At 41.8% G+C, this 17,276-nt stretch overlaps 1 non-coding gene across 1 annotated transcript; it reads right to left on the bottom strand.

Annotated features, from left to right (window-relative positions):
- Positions 1–2,818: 2,818 nt before the first annotated feature.
- Positions 2,819–2,892, bottom strand: Trnat-agu (transfer RNA threonine (anticodon AGU)). Its single transcript has one exon. It is a non-coding gene; the product is annotated as a tRNA-Thr (tRNA).
- Positions 2,893–17,276: the final 14,384 nt, after the last annotated feature.

Consider the following 17,276-nt stretch of genomic DNA (forward strand, 5'->3'; position numbering starts at 1 on the left):
ACATGCTGGAACAATGCAGCCGTTTGTTTGCGCGAGGTGTTTTAAGACGAACACTGTATACTTGTCTACAGGCACAACGACCAACAGTTGGGTTAATTTTACGACTCAGTCAATACTTTAAACCGTCTTTTTTTTCTTTTCTATTTTTTAAAATCAGTTTTGGCTCTCCCCCCCCCCCCCCTCCCTTCTCCATACAAGCTGCGACAGCGCTCTTGGCGGGGCGCGTAAATACTGCGACGCCCTCGGTACGGTCCCGCTCAATATACGAGGTGTGGAGGAAAACTAATGAACATTTCTGTCTACCAAAGGTTTTATTTCTTTCGGACAACAGTATTCTCCGCTTCGAAAAAGTTACCTCCGGCACCTATACACCAGCGGAGTCTTTGTTCTTAGTCTTGGTAGCAGCGCTGAAAGGCTTCAGCTGGTAGGGCCTTTAACATGTCTATCACTTTTGTATGAATGTTCTCCAGAGTCCCAAAATAATGTCCTTTTAAGATATTGTTCAATTTTGAGGAAAGGAAAAATCCACAATGACTTGGATCAGATCAATATACAAGCTGTGGAATAAGAGGTATGCCTTTTGATGTAAAAAATTCCGTGATGGAAGTGGCAGTGTAACATGGGGCTTGGTCATGATGCTGCATCCATTTGTCTGCATTGTCCAGTTCCATTCGATGCACCATTTTCCTGAGCCTTTCAAATACATCTTTGTAAAACAGTTGGATGACAATTTGACCTGGAAGAACAAATTCTTTATGCATGATATCCCTCATGTCAAAAAAGCAATTCAGCATTCTGTTGATGTTTGATTTACTCATTCGAGCTTTCTTCGGCCGAGGAGATGTCTCTGTATCGATTCCTCACTTTGCCACTTTGTCTCAGGATCGTACTAAAAAATCCACGATACATCACCTGTGATCACACGACTAAACCATTCGTGGTCTTTGGCAGTCCTGCCAATAAGATCAACGCACACGTTTCTCCGATTGTGCTTCTGATCAGTTGTAAGATTTTTCGGCACCATTTCCACACAGACCATTCGCATCTGCAAAACTGCGGTCAGCATTTGATTTACAGTGAAAGTGTTTAACATGTCACCCATCATCCTTATTGTTAAACGGCGATCTGATATCACAAGAGCACGCACACGTTTCACGTTTTCGTCAGTTTTTGAAGTTGAAGAACCCTCTGGGTGAGGTTATCTTCAACATGTTGTGGGCCTTCCAAAAACAATTTGTGCCAACGTGAAACTTGCGATCTTGATAAGGACTGCTCCCCATAGGCCTGCTTCAACTTTTCAAAGATCACATTTGCGGGTTCCCCAAGTTTAACACAAAACTTGGTGACATAATGTTGCTCTAAATTCCGCTGTTCCATTTTCGAACACACAACAAAGAAGTTCACTGATAGCGCTCTCAAAATACACGTGACGGCTGTACGGAGCTGAAAATAGGACTGAGCATCTGGAAGGGGATGAAATACCGGACTGCACAAGTAGAACAACACAACGTTGCCAGACGCTCGCAGTAGTGGCAGTCTCATTACTTTTCCCACATACCTTGTAAAAGACCTACAAGCAACAGAAAGAAATATTTCCCGAATGATCCCAGGATAGAAGAGGTAAGAAAACAGGCCAGGAGCAGTAAGCGGAAATAAGAGAGACAAGGTGAGAAGATGAAGGAATGTGGGTGGAAAAGAAATCAGCAAATGAGAAGGAATTGGTTCTGGAGCGTGCTCCTTAGCTGTCCGTAATAACAGACGGGGAAAAAAATTTAGAATGTCTGTTAGGAGACGCAGTTTCCCTGGAACGGTTCAATAAATATGTGACCTAGGGCAAATAACAGATACAAAATAACATCAAAAATATTCTCGTAGCAACACTATCCGCTAAAAATTATACATCCCTAAAGATATCACACTGATTTATTGCGAGTGTTGCATCCATCGTAAGATGTAAGAGACGACTGGCTGCTGATTCTAATTAACGATTTGAAGAGCTATTTTTCAGATGCCGTGCTCAACGACGAGGTAGAATTACTATGTTTCTTCACACCTTAGCCGGTCAAACATGAAAGAAATTCTGTAGTTTTCAGTAAATCTACGTTTAAAAAACACATTTTTCGCATATTTCTTTCTCGGCCATTGTGTTTAATGCTACAGGATACTCCAGGATCACTTTTAAGGATATGTGGTAAAATTTGCGATTAGAAAGCCTGTCTAGTAAAAATTGATACGATTAAAAGAACTTGCATGTGACAAAGTACACAGGAAGGTGAAAAAGAGCATCATCTTTTACTAATTCAATGATTGCTATATATGCATGTAATGCTACTGGTATGAACGCCCAAAGACCCAATATTTTCACTTTAAAACCGCGAAAGCACGTTACGTTACCAAAGTTACTTGTATGTTTGAAGCATATATGCATGTAATACTAATGCTACGAACGTACAAAGACTCAGTATTTCCACCTTAAACATCGAAACCACTATACGTTACGAAAGTTGCTTGTACACTTGAAGCACGTAATTAGCCGATTGTGCCCATATTTTCATCTATTTTGAAAGTACAACTTTCAATATGCCTTACAAACTAAACAAAAATTTCGGTTAGGCATCAGAGGGATTCGTCTAATTCAATGGTCGCTATGTGCGCATGTAATACTAGTATGAACGTACAAATACTCAATATTTCACCTCACGTTAATGAAGTTGGTTGTACAATTGAAGCATATAGTTGGCATATTCTGGTAATATTTCCATCTATTTAGAATGTACAAACTTCAATACGCTTTACAAATTACATAAAAATTTCGGCTAGGCACCGGAGGGATTCGAACCCTCGATCTCCTGTTTACTAGACAGGCGCTTTAACCAACTAAGCCACGGCGCCGCACGGCAGAGTGAGTCTACTAGCGGGTATCAGTTATAGCGCACAATTATTTGTACTTGCTTTGAAATTGTAATGGTATTGTGTATACTACAAATTTTCTAAGTTTAGATTTAGACGGGTTCCTATCCATGTTAGGACGCACTGTTGCCCGCTGGATTTCTTTGCCTACACAGCACAGTGAAAATGAAACGTACACATTTCAGTTCTGCGCTGTACTGTTTGACATTGTGAAATAGAAGTCAAGCGAAACTTTCATTACTTGCTCCTATTTGATAAACCAAGTAAACAGAGACTCAACTCATTGTCTTTAACAGAATACTAAAATGTCCTACGTCGCAATTCGGACTGACGATAAAATATGTGGCACTCGCTAGTAGCGTTCCACATTTATTTGATTCTTCTGTCCGATATATACTATAGTGTGATTTGCCTGCAACTGCTCTACAAAAGAATTTATGATAAACTGTGATTGTTAAATACTAACTAGAACTAAAGATTTGTTACCTTCGTCCTGTGCATGGGAAACGACAACCGTCATGCTACGTACCGATATAGAAACAAAAACGCTACAAGAACGTTAAAAATAAACAAAGCAAAACTGGACACGTGCTATCACTGCAAATCAAAGATAATCTAACACTACCTTATATCACAGATTACAATTAGCTACGTGTCAGAACCCTATTTTTTATTTATAGTTTGACAACGTAAGGAGCATGTAAAATAATCAGATATTCTTCATCTGTTATTTACTTTCTTCTTATTTAGTTTATTGTCACCCCTCTTTGCCCAGGAGAGTAGTCGTTTTAGTTTTCTTTTCCTGGAAGCTCTTGAAATTTTGTACCAAATTTCTAGATGTTTTGTTTTGTGTCATGTCTTCTGCTATAGCCATCTGTGTTTTTATTCCACGTGATGTGATGAACTTTTTGTATCATATATTCATAGCTAGGAAGCCGTCACTGATGCAGAACATACCATAAAGCAAGAAAACATAATGGATATTTTAAAAAAGGAGGCATTTAAATGTTCCTTCCACAAACCCCAAGTGAAATGGCCCGCATGGACGAGGAATTAGCAAAAAAATTTTAGACATACTTTTATGTAAGAGGCTATTGTAGATTTGTTACAAAAAACAAAAATATGCTATACATTGAGGTGCATGTGATAAATTGATGTGCTGACTGTCACGCTTGTCTATTGTAAACATTATCGAGAATTCGTTTGCTGTGCCAGCCGTTGTCTGTCCTCCGCAGCGCTATAAGGACGAACACCTATTCTCACCATTGTCTTACATTTTCGTTCGAAGGGGTCTTCGTTTCTTCCGTATCTCAACTCGAGTTCTCTGTTATTACCCACATTGGGAAGGAGACAGGTTCAATACGCGTCCTTTGATCCAGATTAAGGTTTTTAGTGGATTTCTTAAACCGACAAAAGCAAACGCCGGGATGGTTCCTTTGAAAAGAAAATGGACGATTTTCTTTCTCATCACTGCCTAACTTGTTTACTGAATGTTTCTTTCGTACATACCTTCAGCTACTGAAGACGCTCATGCACACTGAAACTGGTACGTAGTGCCATCGTCACTTATTCTGCTGCCCAAATAGCAAAAACTCATTTACTGCTTTTAGTGTCTCATTTTCTAAACTAAACATTAACAATGAATGTTTCAGGTTTCACTATGATATCTTTTTATTACACTCTTAGTTTTATTTCTTTTGTTATATAATTTCAGACCCTTTTTCCAGTTTGGTACTTTACTTTTTCCTTGGATCGTAAATTGTGTGCCTGCGAGAATTGGACGTTCCGTGCTACGGCGCATCTCTTTGGAATAATCAACCAAAGATGTATATTTGAGGACTCTGCTTCGACCATAGATACTAGTAGACTGCCATTGCTGTGCAGAAGCTATAGGGCTGGTGTGGCTCCAACATAAACCACGTGACTGTTGGCAAAACGTGGCGGGATTTCAAATCAGCGGTCTGCCATCCTATGTTTGTATCGTATTTTACCCACATTTCTCAGTTGACTGCCAAACGCTTCCAAGAAAAATTACTTTTTTATTTGCGAAAAATTATGTCAGAACTACATTTGACCTGGATTTGTTCACAGTACCATTTATAAAATCTAACAAATACATCGAACGCTCCTCTGGTGGCCAGCGGGACGAAATTACTACAAACTATCAATTAAAGTAAAATGTCGTTAAAATTCTTTTAAACGGTAAGAGTGGGCTCGTGTCAAAACTTCTAACATTGGATTCGCCGCGTTTTGAGCTCTAGTCACTTATAAAAGAAAATGGGATATGGGAATTACGTCAACTATAGGTGCCAAAATTGTCGACTTAAGGAGCAGGTCCATTTTAGAGTATCAATTTTAGGTGCACTCTAAAGGTTCAGTTCCTACTATTTTTACAAAAGTTTAAACTATCAGTTTAAAAAAAATGATATTTTAGATGAAAGGTGAGACTTTGAAGTTTCAGAAAATAATTTTGGAGCCTACATTTATTTAATAGTATCAGAAGGTAGAAAAAAATTCTCTTCATGTGTCGACTATAGGTGCTCTTACCTTATTATAATCTCACTTGTATATACAAAAAGGCGCGTATGTGCAGATGGCTTAAAGATTTTCCATTTCAGGGCCTGTATCCAAAGCTGCCTTCGGTTTTCATCCTTAGGGAACCTATGAGTAGGAACGAGAAACAGTTATACTTACTTCTGTAACCGAATTATCACAGATACTTTCGAAAATGGAATATGAGTCTGACTTTACAGGCATCACTTTCAACACTTTAATTTACGTGATACTCTATTTCAAGCGTAAAAAACATAAAAGTCACTTCAGCAGATTTCCATAAACGCATCTGCACCATCATAGGAACAATTACACGTGAAATGTAATGCCATTTCCCCCGACAAAACGCTGAGTACAGCCGTAAGCGCAACACGAAACAACCATGTTTTGCCAACATTCACGTGACTTTAGCCCTGAGATGTTGGATCCACGAAAATGACGTCAGGGCCAGTCTATTATATTTATGGTCGAAGGGACTCTGTGTGAAGCGATTACAGAGAGTGGACATGTTCTATGTTGCAGAGATTTTGTTATTGTTGTGCGAACGTGAATGTTTAGTTAGCCGGTGGCACAATAATCTAATTCAAGAAAATAATACGCATTCACGGTGTGTATTTATCAATTTATAAAAGATTTGACAAACATCCTTCAGATATCACGAGACGTAAATCGATCGGAGGTGCAGTGTGGAATGATAGTGCGAGCCTGCATCTTTTCATGGTCAATATTCTTCGAGAGAATATCTCAGAGGCTATAAACTTTTCGCTGATAAAAAAAGTTAGACACATCAATTCATACGCATCATACAACATGGCACCTAGTTGTGCCGAACGATCTTCGTAGCGAAATAACCATTTTAGAGACTTCACGTGGAGCGGTTCCGACGAGGAGTATCAGCGAGATCGACGCTGCGGGACATATATCTAGCTCTCCTGTGGTATTTAAAACCAAAGACTTATATTCTTTAGCTTTTAAAAGACTGAAGCTAAAACCTAAATAAAACCACAGGAATTCATAACTAAAAATACCAAAAAATAAATAAGAAGCAGAAAATTTTCTTAAACAAAATTTCTTAAATAAATAAATAAATAAATTAATTAAAATATAATAAACTAGTACCTCATCAGCTATTTTCAACAGTGCTGTTTTTAATGTTACTGTTCTTCCTCAATGTTGTCTTTAGTTTCAACCATTTGCAATTCCTGTGCGAGTCTTTGTTGATATGCGTTCCTTGTGCTTTCCTCTTGTAGAAGATAAACTTTATATTTCAAATCTTGGTTTTCGGTTTTCTTTACATTTGCTTGTTTCTTCTACCTAGCCCATATTTCAATCTTCGAAGGAACTAGGCAGGTCTCAGAGCCTATACCAATACCTCAAAACTTATGAGTACCTCGAATTTGAGAGTTTATTATTTTTTTTATTAGCTACGATGTGCATGCCAGGTGTATCTATTTATGTCTTTCTTTCTGAAGAAGATAATTTGTAATTTTTAGCTGATTTAATGTAGCAAAAATCTCAATAAGTCTTTCCATTTTCATTTAAAGTTATTTCACCAAATGAGCCTACTGTATCTACAATTGGTATGTTTCCAATTCTTGCATTTGAATCTCTTTATTACATTTGTTTACTTGTTTTTGTGGACCATCATAGTACACTTCAGAGTCTTCGCGTTTTCCTTCTTTAGGTGCATATACTCCTTTTAACACATAAATGTCCTCTATCAACTCTGAATCTAGCAATTACTCTCCTTTCATTTATATAGTCATACAAATCTATCTATCTTTTCCATTTTTCATCTGTAAGAATGTTTTCTCACTTGAGCTACGAATTCACGACATCCAGAAACATATGGCCCCAGTACGCTAATATCGATTATATTTATGGGGCCTGAAGATGGCATAATTAATTGCCGAAATCGGTAGCGAAAATAAAATTAATTAATATCCCGATAGCACGGCTGTTTGGCGAATTTCATTGTTAAATACTCGTAATTAATGATGCTGTAACGCGGAGCTTAGCCCTTCCACGAATTTCTGCGTCCCTGTCTTGCTGGAGCTCAGTCAGCTTGTTGTGGTCCTTTGGGGCGGAACGCAGAGAATATGTTTCTCTTGATTTACTTGCTTTGTTGTCTAACATTGAAGTATATATGTCCCATTGTTCCCCTTAACTACCAACATTCGTATGAAAACGTTAGTTCAAACTGAATCGCTGTGAACAGACCCGTTCAGATCCTGCTAGCAGTTCCATGCGAATGCCGTGAAGTGTTTTCTTCACTTTAGAAATCGAGTTGAACTTACGAGGGCTGACGTCAGGGGAGTGCAGTAGGTTGGTAGCCCCACCAGTCAAACAAATCAGTAAAATCAGTAACAGCTTGCACTGTACGTGCTTGAGCATTGTCCTGCAAAATGATGGTCAGGTCCTGCAGAAAGTGCCATCACTTCGGTCTCTAAGCTGGTCGTAGGTTGTGTTCCAAAAATGAGTTCAGCTCGATTTCTAAACTGAATGTGACGCTTAATGGCATTGGCTTCAGAACTGCTACCAATTCGTCGGGCAATAGACCGCGCCGCTCGAACTGTCAACACAACTGGCACTGGAGTAGCCTACGACTTCCACATCGCTGGCAACGGGTTATACACAATGCTGGTGACGCCTTTGAAGGTCAGTAAAACTTTGAAACACGTATCTATTTTGTATGAGCTGTAAATAAATAGTTGCCACTATTACAGTTACAACCCTCGTAAAAAACATCGTTCTTGCGAAACACAACTAGCTCTTTACTCACACGAAGTGTTGAGTGCTATTAATAAGGGATTTCAAATGGATTCCGTATTTCTGGATTTCTGGAAGACTTTTGATACTGTAGCACACAAGCGGTTTGTAACGAAAGCACAGCAGAAATACTCGTTCTCAACAAAGAAAAATCCTCTGTGTACCGTCACATAACATTGTCATGATCTCTAAATCATTTTCTGTATGAGTAACCTGAATTTGGAACAGTCTTCCTCAAGATATAAATCCTACCTGACTTCAAGTGACAGTTTATGGCTCAGCTGCTATCACGGCAGCCATCACTCTCATATACTAGTCTGCAGCTCACTCTCGCCAATCCCTCCTCCCCCACATCTTTTTCGGCCCCATATGTCCGCAGAGTCATTTGTTTAAATGTCGTTCCTTCCTAATCGTCACTGTCACTGTTATTTCAATCTTCTCCACTTTCGTTATCCCTTCCACTTCTAGTAATACTAAACATGGCTTCAAATATGCAAAACTAATCCGTATCATTCTTAATGCCCTTTACTACTAGTACTTTTATAACTATTACTGTTAATTACTTTTGTTATTGTTATTATTGTGAATGTTTGTGTAATATCTTTGGTATGTGTTGTTCCCGGTCAGATGTAATTGAGGGCCTGAAGGCTATAACCTGGTCAGACTAAATAAGCAATAAACAGTAAGTAAGTAATAGAAAGAATTTCTTACTGCATTGCTTTGTACACTGATTATGGTATGTTTTGGGGGAAAATAATTAACTTTGAGTCTGACTGAGTAAATTTCCTATAAGTAACACGACCAGTGTTAAACTTTTTTGTAAAGTGGGGGATTACAAGTTTTGTATAGTGTTGCGTGTGCAGGGGTGCTATAACTCCAGTCCCCCTATTTGACATTCCAGCGAGCTCTGTGCGAGTAGCGGAAACCGGTCACTGCTACCGAAATGGTGCGAAACCCTAACCTACGCAGAATCAGCTCCGCGCCTATGGGACTTCCGTCTTTCCAACAAAGTTTACTACACCACCTTACAATCGGCCATCGGGTTCCGCCCGTCCAGACTTTGAGAATTCTCGGCAACTATAAAACACTCTCCTCCGCCCGTGACGGCATCTGCAGCGCGCAGAATTTCGTAAGGCCCGGGGGAGGGAGGGGCGAATTTTTTTCGGCCTGTTTACGCGGCGCATCTGCCGGTAACGTACTTATTACACAACAACGGGTGGCCGCCGCCCGATGGAATTACGCGCGTGCCGATGACCCGTTAACGTGAGCCAGTGCCGCAATTCCAGTTAATCTCCCCGTAAACCGGAAACATCCGATTATTTCCATTCATAATATAATCCCGCGCTCTTTCGAACGCGTTGCAAATGTCCGGAAGCGAATGGTGGAAAAATGAAAATAAAAATGGAATAACGGTCGGTAATTGCGTCGGTTATTCTGTAGCGCTTTTTTTATGAGAGCTGTGACTTCAGCGCGGGCACAAAATAACAGCAGTGTTTACTGAATATCCATCGGCCGGCAGTGGAACGCCTGTTCTGTTTCCATCAGTGGTTACGGGAGAATGCGGTCCATTTGCGGAATTTTCATGAACAATGAACAAATACGCTGAGTCTGTAAGTAAGGATCCAACAGTTATTTCTGTGTCACAGTTGGTAACCACTTGCAAAATGCCTCTGTTATTTCGATAGGAAATGGGAATGCCATAGTAGTTAATTAGCTCTGCTGCTTACTCATGTCGTTAATCTCTCCAGGAACACTCACTTTTCAACGAAACGTTCCTTTGGCAGGAATCTCCAACATTCGTTGAAAACAATGTGCTGTCTCTGAATTCTTCAGCAGAGAAATACTGTTGTAGCTGCCCACACACACAAACACACACACACACACGGGGTGTTTCACTAAATGTGTTTGCCTCTGTTAGTTACGAAATAATAGGCGACGGAAATATTTATTGCGGTAGGTCACCATAAGAAACGTTACACTGTCTACGGAGCTATGAACATAGTTTATTGTGTTATTATCCAAAGAGTTGCAGCAAAAAGATACAATTATATAAATGGAACAGTAGTTATATTAACAGAATCTTCCATCGGTTCTTGGTAGAACAACATTATAATAAATGAAACGCACCAGTTTGCTTTTGTTCTACAATATTACTTTTATTGTAAACCGGTTTTCGGCTTACAATAAAAGTAATATTGTAGAACAAAAGGAACAATAGTTGTTTCTATCACGCACTGGAATCAGTAACACCAGCTGTGGATACATCAGTTTAAATTACATTCCTATCACTTTTAGTTTTGGAACTACATCTCTTCAAAGTTTCAGGGGCAGATACCCCACGCTGTACATAAAACATGGCCGGATGTTCTGGCGGTGGGAAGTTGATTTAAAGGAGGTGTTCAAATGTATGTCCATGTTTCTAAATGCACGATGAAATGCCCCTTCTAAAGGATCTGCAGACGAGATGTAACATTGCGGGTGTCACGGAGCAACAAGCGTCCTCGATGCGCCTTTGTAGACCATCTGAGGAAGTGGGCTCAGTGACATAAACACGATCCTTTAGATGTCCCCACAAAAAGAAATCTAATGGTGTTAAATCGGGCGACCTTGTGGGCCATGAATGAGGACCATGGCACCCAAACCACCTTCCTGCAAACCTGTTGTTTAGTTATTCCACAACAGCACGCGCAGAATGGGCTGGGTAACCATCGCGCTGCGTGCACATATGGACTCTCGTGTGAAGACACACATATTCAAGGAGACCACCCAAACTGTCGACTATAAACGCGCGTTATAACTCACCTGTCAGTGTACCTGGGAGGTAGTGTGGACCTATGATTTCATCCCCAAGGATTCCACACCATACATTAATAGACCACCTACGTTGACGGTCGACAGGTAGTACCCACCGAGGATTGTCTGCGGCCCAGTAGTGCACGTTATGGGGATTCACTGCACCATAATTTGTGAACGTGGACTCATCGGAGAACATAACACCTTGTAAAGACTCCAGCGTGAAATTACGCGTGGCCCATTTACAGAATGTTACTCTCGCACGGAAATCGTCCGTATGCAGCTCCTGGGTCAGTGACAGGTGGTACAGGTGAAACCTGTGGCCGTGTACTATACGCTACACAGATGTGAGACTGACACCAGCGACTGCAGCAACGGCTCGTAAGCTGACATGAGGACCGTGGTGTACTGCAGCTAAAACAAATACCTCCGTCTCCTCACTTTTTGCAGTTCTTCGTCTGTTACTGCGGAGCATTACCAAGCTTCCTGTTTCCCGAAGTCGTTGTTCGGCACGTAAGAACGTAATGGCTGCCGGATCTCTTCGCCTAGGATATCTCACGGCGTACGCAATGGCAGCTTCAGTGGCATCGTGTCGGCACTCGCCGAGCATCAGCAACATGTCAGCGTACTCGTTGTTCGTGTGTGCCATCTTCATCCGATGTCAGTAACCGTGGTATATTGAGTCCCGTTTTTTTGTGTGGCTCGAACTGTCGGGTATACGGCCGTGTGCGGCGACAGTCGGCAGCCTAACAGCGCATCGAGGAAGCTTCTCGCTCCGTGACAACGGCGGCGCTACAACTCGGCCTGATAGGAATGTAATTTAAATTGATGTATACACAGCTGGTGTTACTGATTTCAGTGCATGATAGGAACAACTATTGTTCCACTTAAAAAATTGTATATTTTTACTGTAACTCTTTGGATAATAACACAATAAACTATGTTCATAGCTCCATAGACAGTGTAACGTTTCTTATGGTGACCTACCGCAATAAATATTTCCGTCGCCTGTTGCTTCGTAACTTACAGAGGCAAACACATTTAGTGAAACACCATAGGGCAGGCTGTTCCAGCTCGTCGGCTCCGTTGTGAGCCGCGGAGCGCTCCCTGCTCCAGGGAGCCGTGTCGCGCGCTGTGGCTATTCAAGTGGGCCGGCACGCAGGCACGGCTGGCTGAGGCAGGCGGCAAGGCAAGCGTTTTGATGTGCCAGCTGCGTCTTCCAAGATCGACAACCTCATACTCCTAGCTGCTAAGACGTGGTGACATGCTACACCAGGAAATACGATGTTCAGGAAATAAATAAGAAACAACTGTTTTACAAGAAATTGCATACTAAATTTATTGGGCCTCTGTAGCTTGACTTTTCTTTTCATTACAAGATCGAAAATATCAGGTGTCAAAGTGTTCGCAGCGTTAATGCGGAGGATGGCCTTCGTTGTTGCATCCTGAAGAAACGATCGTTCCGTACTTTTTACTCTTTTCATTGCTGAGAAAAGCTGCTCACAACAATACGTAGATCCAAACAAGCACATGATCTGAGCGGCATTGTTGTGAAGCTTGGGAAATGTTTTTTGCTGTAATGAATGATACCATCATGACAAATCAAACGTGTTGAAGCACCTGTCTGTCAACAAAGTTGAATTTTGCTAATCAATAATCTCCAATTGAAGTGATGATGACAAGTCATCGGGGGGAAACTGAAAAAGGAGTGCTGAACACCTTAAGTTCCATTTCCAAACTAGTGGGGTCTCGGAATCGTGTTTCAAACGACGTGATGAGCTGCTTTAACTTCGCTTGGTAATCGCCGAAAGTAGTACCTTCAGGTAGTTATAAAGAAGCAAGATGATTGAAGAACGTTAAATGTCCATTAGTCATATGCCTCTCAAATAAACGTAACTTTTGCATGAACGCTTTGATCTGGTCGTGCATGTCAACGATTAGCTGCCCTTTGCCCCGCAATGACAGATTTAAATTATTCAGATGCATAGTTATGTCAGCTAGGAACGCCAGCTCTGATATCCATTTTATATCTTTCAGACAACGCATTTCTTCCCCTTTCATTTCGAGAAAAAGGGTTATTTCCTCACGAATGGCAAAGAAAACATCAAGAACTTTTCCCCGACTCAGCCAACGAACTGTACTGTGGTAAGGTATATCCCCATACTCCGCTTCCATATCTTTCAGGAATCCTTTGAATTGGCGATGATTCACACCGGCACAAAACTCACACACTTCACGACATCTTTCATTACGCCACCTAGCTCTACTGTTTCAGCGCACAGTGCCTCTTGGTGAATAAAACAATGAAGAGTCAAAATGTCGTTCCCGAATTCGTCCCTGAGTTTATTTTTCAAACGAGAAGCATAACCTTGGTGACACCCGATCATTTGTGGTGCACCGTCTGTCGCTACAGAATGGAGCTTATCCCACGGCAAATTCATATTGTCCACTGATTCGCAAACAACGTCAAAAATGTCACGTATTGGTGCGGTGTAATCGAGTGGTACCACATCCAAGAGTTCCTCAGTTACTTGCAGCTCCATGTCGACACCACACACGAAGACTGCAAGCTGAGAACAGTCAGATATGTCGGTGCTTTAGTCAAGCGCTAGCGAAAATGCAACAAAGCTCTCCGCCTTTTTCCTGAGTTGTGTCTCTAAATCCGCTGCCATGTCCAGGATTCGACGAGATATTGTTTGCTTCGACAGGCAAACCCCTTGAATTGCCTGCACCTCCCTTGCACGATTTTACGAGTGGTCCCACCGAAAACGGCTTGCCACTCGCCGCAATGATGTGAACGACCCTGCAGCTTGCTCGAATTGCAGATTCGGTAGTGTTTTCTCCGCTCTCATTCACCTGAAAATTATAAACGCATTATAGAACACGAACTATGTTACATGTTTTGATACCCTCCGTATTACGAAACCGTTTTTAAACTTACGTCCCCTGGTATGTAGTTTCTAAGCCTGGCTATCAGTTCTCTGCGTGCAACGCCTTCTACCTGATCGTAGTGCGCTGCGTGAGGACGTGTATAATGTCGTTGTATATTGTACCTCTTCGCGGAATTAAATACTTTATGACATACAAGACACTGCGGACGACCATCCCTCTCAATGAATAGAAAGGTTTCCTCCAATAGAGATACAGGGCTCCCGCGGCTAATCATCGCTGTCATTGAACACGGATTATTGCGTCAGTTGCGGATGCATGCGACCAGGGGGCAGTGAGTTCGCTTTCCCCTTCCACGCGGGCTCCGAGCTGCCACAGTGAGCGCTCCGGAGCGCTCCGGCTCCCTGGAGCTCGGTTGGAACAGCCTGCCATAGGGTGTTTGGGGAGGAAAGGTCAATATTTTAAACAGTGGTAGTATAAGTAATTCTGAACACCATAGGGTGTTTGGAGAGGAAAGGCCAATATTTTAAACAGTGGTAGTATAAGTAATTCTGAAAAAAAACTGTTATATGAACGTAGGTCCGCAAATGCTTCGTTAGGGAGATGTGGGTATTGAAAGGAACTTTAATTCTGCAAAATTGATGCGCACAACGTGAACGTATACGCAATACAACTGGACCGTAACGTGATTTTCTTGCAAACAATGCACGGTTACATTTCATGTTTATTCTACGCAACCTACCATGTATTATGGTCTTGTGATGTACGTAGTACAATCACCCGTTGTTTGCGCAGTTGTGCCGTGTAAGCCGCATTGTGTAGTGTACCGGTGACGGATCTGTTAGCTGTGTAGTGTATGGTGTTAACTGTGTACGTACAAGGGCTGCTAACAATGCCACACTTCTACAGTAATGAGGAATACGCAGGTATCGTATATGTTTATGGCTTCTGCGACGGTAGTGCTACTGCTGCAAGAGAAGAATACCACAGGTGCTTTCCGACTCGACGATTACCTGATCGCAGGGTGTTTACCAAAGTGTTTATCACTTTGCGTGCAACAGGCTCTCTTCCAAGTGGACATTTTTTGTCTGAGCATGCACGTCAACAAACTTTGCAAGAACAGGAAGAAATTATCACATGTGTTGAGCGAGCACGAGCATACGATGTCCCTGCATATGAATGTCCCACAGACACGTGTATGGGAAACATTACACGAGGAAAACCTGTATCCATTTCACATACAGCGTGTCCAAAATCTCTACGTTGCCCAATGACTTTAATTCTGCCACAGAGTAATTGAGAATAGTCATTTGCTTCCATGCATACTATTCACTGACGAAGCCCAGTTTTCACGACATGGAATAAACAACACATGCAATAATCATCGATGGTCACGGGAAAATACACACGCTTCAGTGGATAGCAATTTCCAGGTTAGTTTTGCCATAAATGTTTGGTGCGACATCATTGGTAGGCTTTTGATAGGTCCATTTATTAACAGCAATTGACGGGAGAGAGGTACCTGCAGTTTTTGGAAAATTCATTTGCGGAGTTATTGGAAGACGTCCCTTTAGATAATCGATGTGGAATGTACTTTCAACAGGACGGTGCCCCTCCACATGTTACCTTACGTGTGAGGGACCATCTCAACCACACCTACACTAATCGCTGGATTGGCCGTGGCGGTGCTGTTAACTGGCCTCCAATATCACCTGACTCTTAGATTTCTGTTTATGGGATTGGATGAAATAAGAGGTGCACAAAGTGAAGGTAAATACACGAGATCAACTTCTTCGTCACATCAAGGACGCCGCTGAATTAATTAGGAACCAACTACAGGCAACTGAATAAGCAACACAACATGTTATCGCTAGAGAGCGAAAGTGCATTGACGTTCATGTTGGGATATTCGAACCTGTTCTGTGAACTGTACAACATCGGTACGATAAGTGCCGGCCGGGGTGGTGGCCGAGCGGTTCTAGGCACTACAGTCTGGAACCGAGCGACCGCTACGGTCGCAGGTTCGAATCCTGTCTCGGGCATGGATGTGTGTGATGTCCTTAGGTTAGTTAGGTTTATGCAGTTCTAAGTGTAGGGGACTGATGACCTTAGAAGTTAAGTCCTATAGTGCTCAGAGCCATTTGAACCATTTTGTACGATAAGTGTTAAAGCCGTTTGTAAAAGACATGGTACGTCTTTTTCAACTGAATACATGTAACATGCATGTTGTAATGCAATATGTACTAAACGCAAAGTAAATAAACATTGTGTAAAAATGTATAACATAACTGTCCTTCTCTGTAACATTGTTTTCAAGAAAATCATGTTACGGTCCAGTTGTACTGCGTATACGTTCACGTTGTGCACACCAATTTTTCAGAATTAAAGTTCCTTTCAATACCCATACTTCCGTAATGGAGCATTTACGAACCTGTGTTCATATAACATTTTTTGTTCAGAATTACTTATACTATGACTGTGTAAAATATTAACCTTTTCTCCCCGAACACTCTGTATACACAACGGTATGAATCGTCTATAGGAAGCGAAACTGGGACGCCAGATTTGTCTCGACGAAGCGTGGTAGGGTCTTTGCTATCTACCAAATTGCATTCGGGTGGAAGCCCACTAGGGCTTCAGGGCTGGTGGCTGTCCGTGGAGGTAGGTGTTCTCCAATAGCCATTGGAAAGAAACTTCTGAAATACGATATTGTAGTGCATTCAAGTCTGAAGAAACAGGCACTGCAGCGACTAGAGCTGTAATGAATCACATGAAATGCATTCACAGCTGCGAATATGGACATACTTCAGCTGTATAATGGAAAGGCGAGATTGAAAATTTGTGCCAGACTGCGACTCGAACCTAGATTCCCCGCTTTCTTGCGAGCGGTCACCGTAACCACTCTGGCTATCCGGGCACACTTCACGGCGAGACCTAAACATCTATACGTCGTCCTACCGTTCGGGTCAAGAGGGAAATCTGGGTTCGAGTCCTAATCTGGGACAATTTTTCATGTTGTCATTCCATCACACAGCTGCAGGAAACTCACATTCGCAACTGCCTATACATTCCGTGTAGCTATTCCAGCTTCTGAAAGTCTTTATAGGAAGCAGCACCTCATACAAGGTGTGTCTGAAAAGTTCGGTCGGACTGGATTGACAGAGACTGTGAACGGCAAACTGTGCGGTAATGAGCGGCATACGTGTGGAGCTACGATTGCTGCTGTTTGCAGAGGTGAACGCCGTTTTCGATAAATAATTCACCTCCAGTATTCCTATCAAGTCGGAGCAGCGCAGTGCTTACCACGCACCATCAGGAGTGTGAAAAGTAGTTAACTGAACGTTACAGTAGTGACTCTACCA

The sequence above is a fragment of the Schistocerca cancellata genome, chromosome 2, assembly GCF_023864275.1.
Source record: "Schistocerca cancellata isolate TAMUIC-IGC-003103 chromosome 2, iqSchCanc2.1, whole genome shotgun sequence".
NCBI classification, from domain to species: Eukaryota; Metazoa; Arthropoda; class Insecta; order Orthoptera; family Acrididae; genus Schistocerca; species Schistocerca cancellata.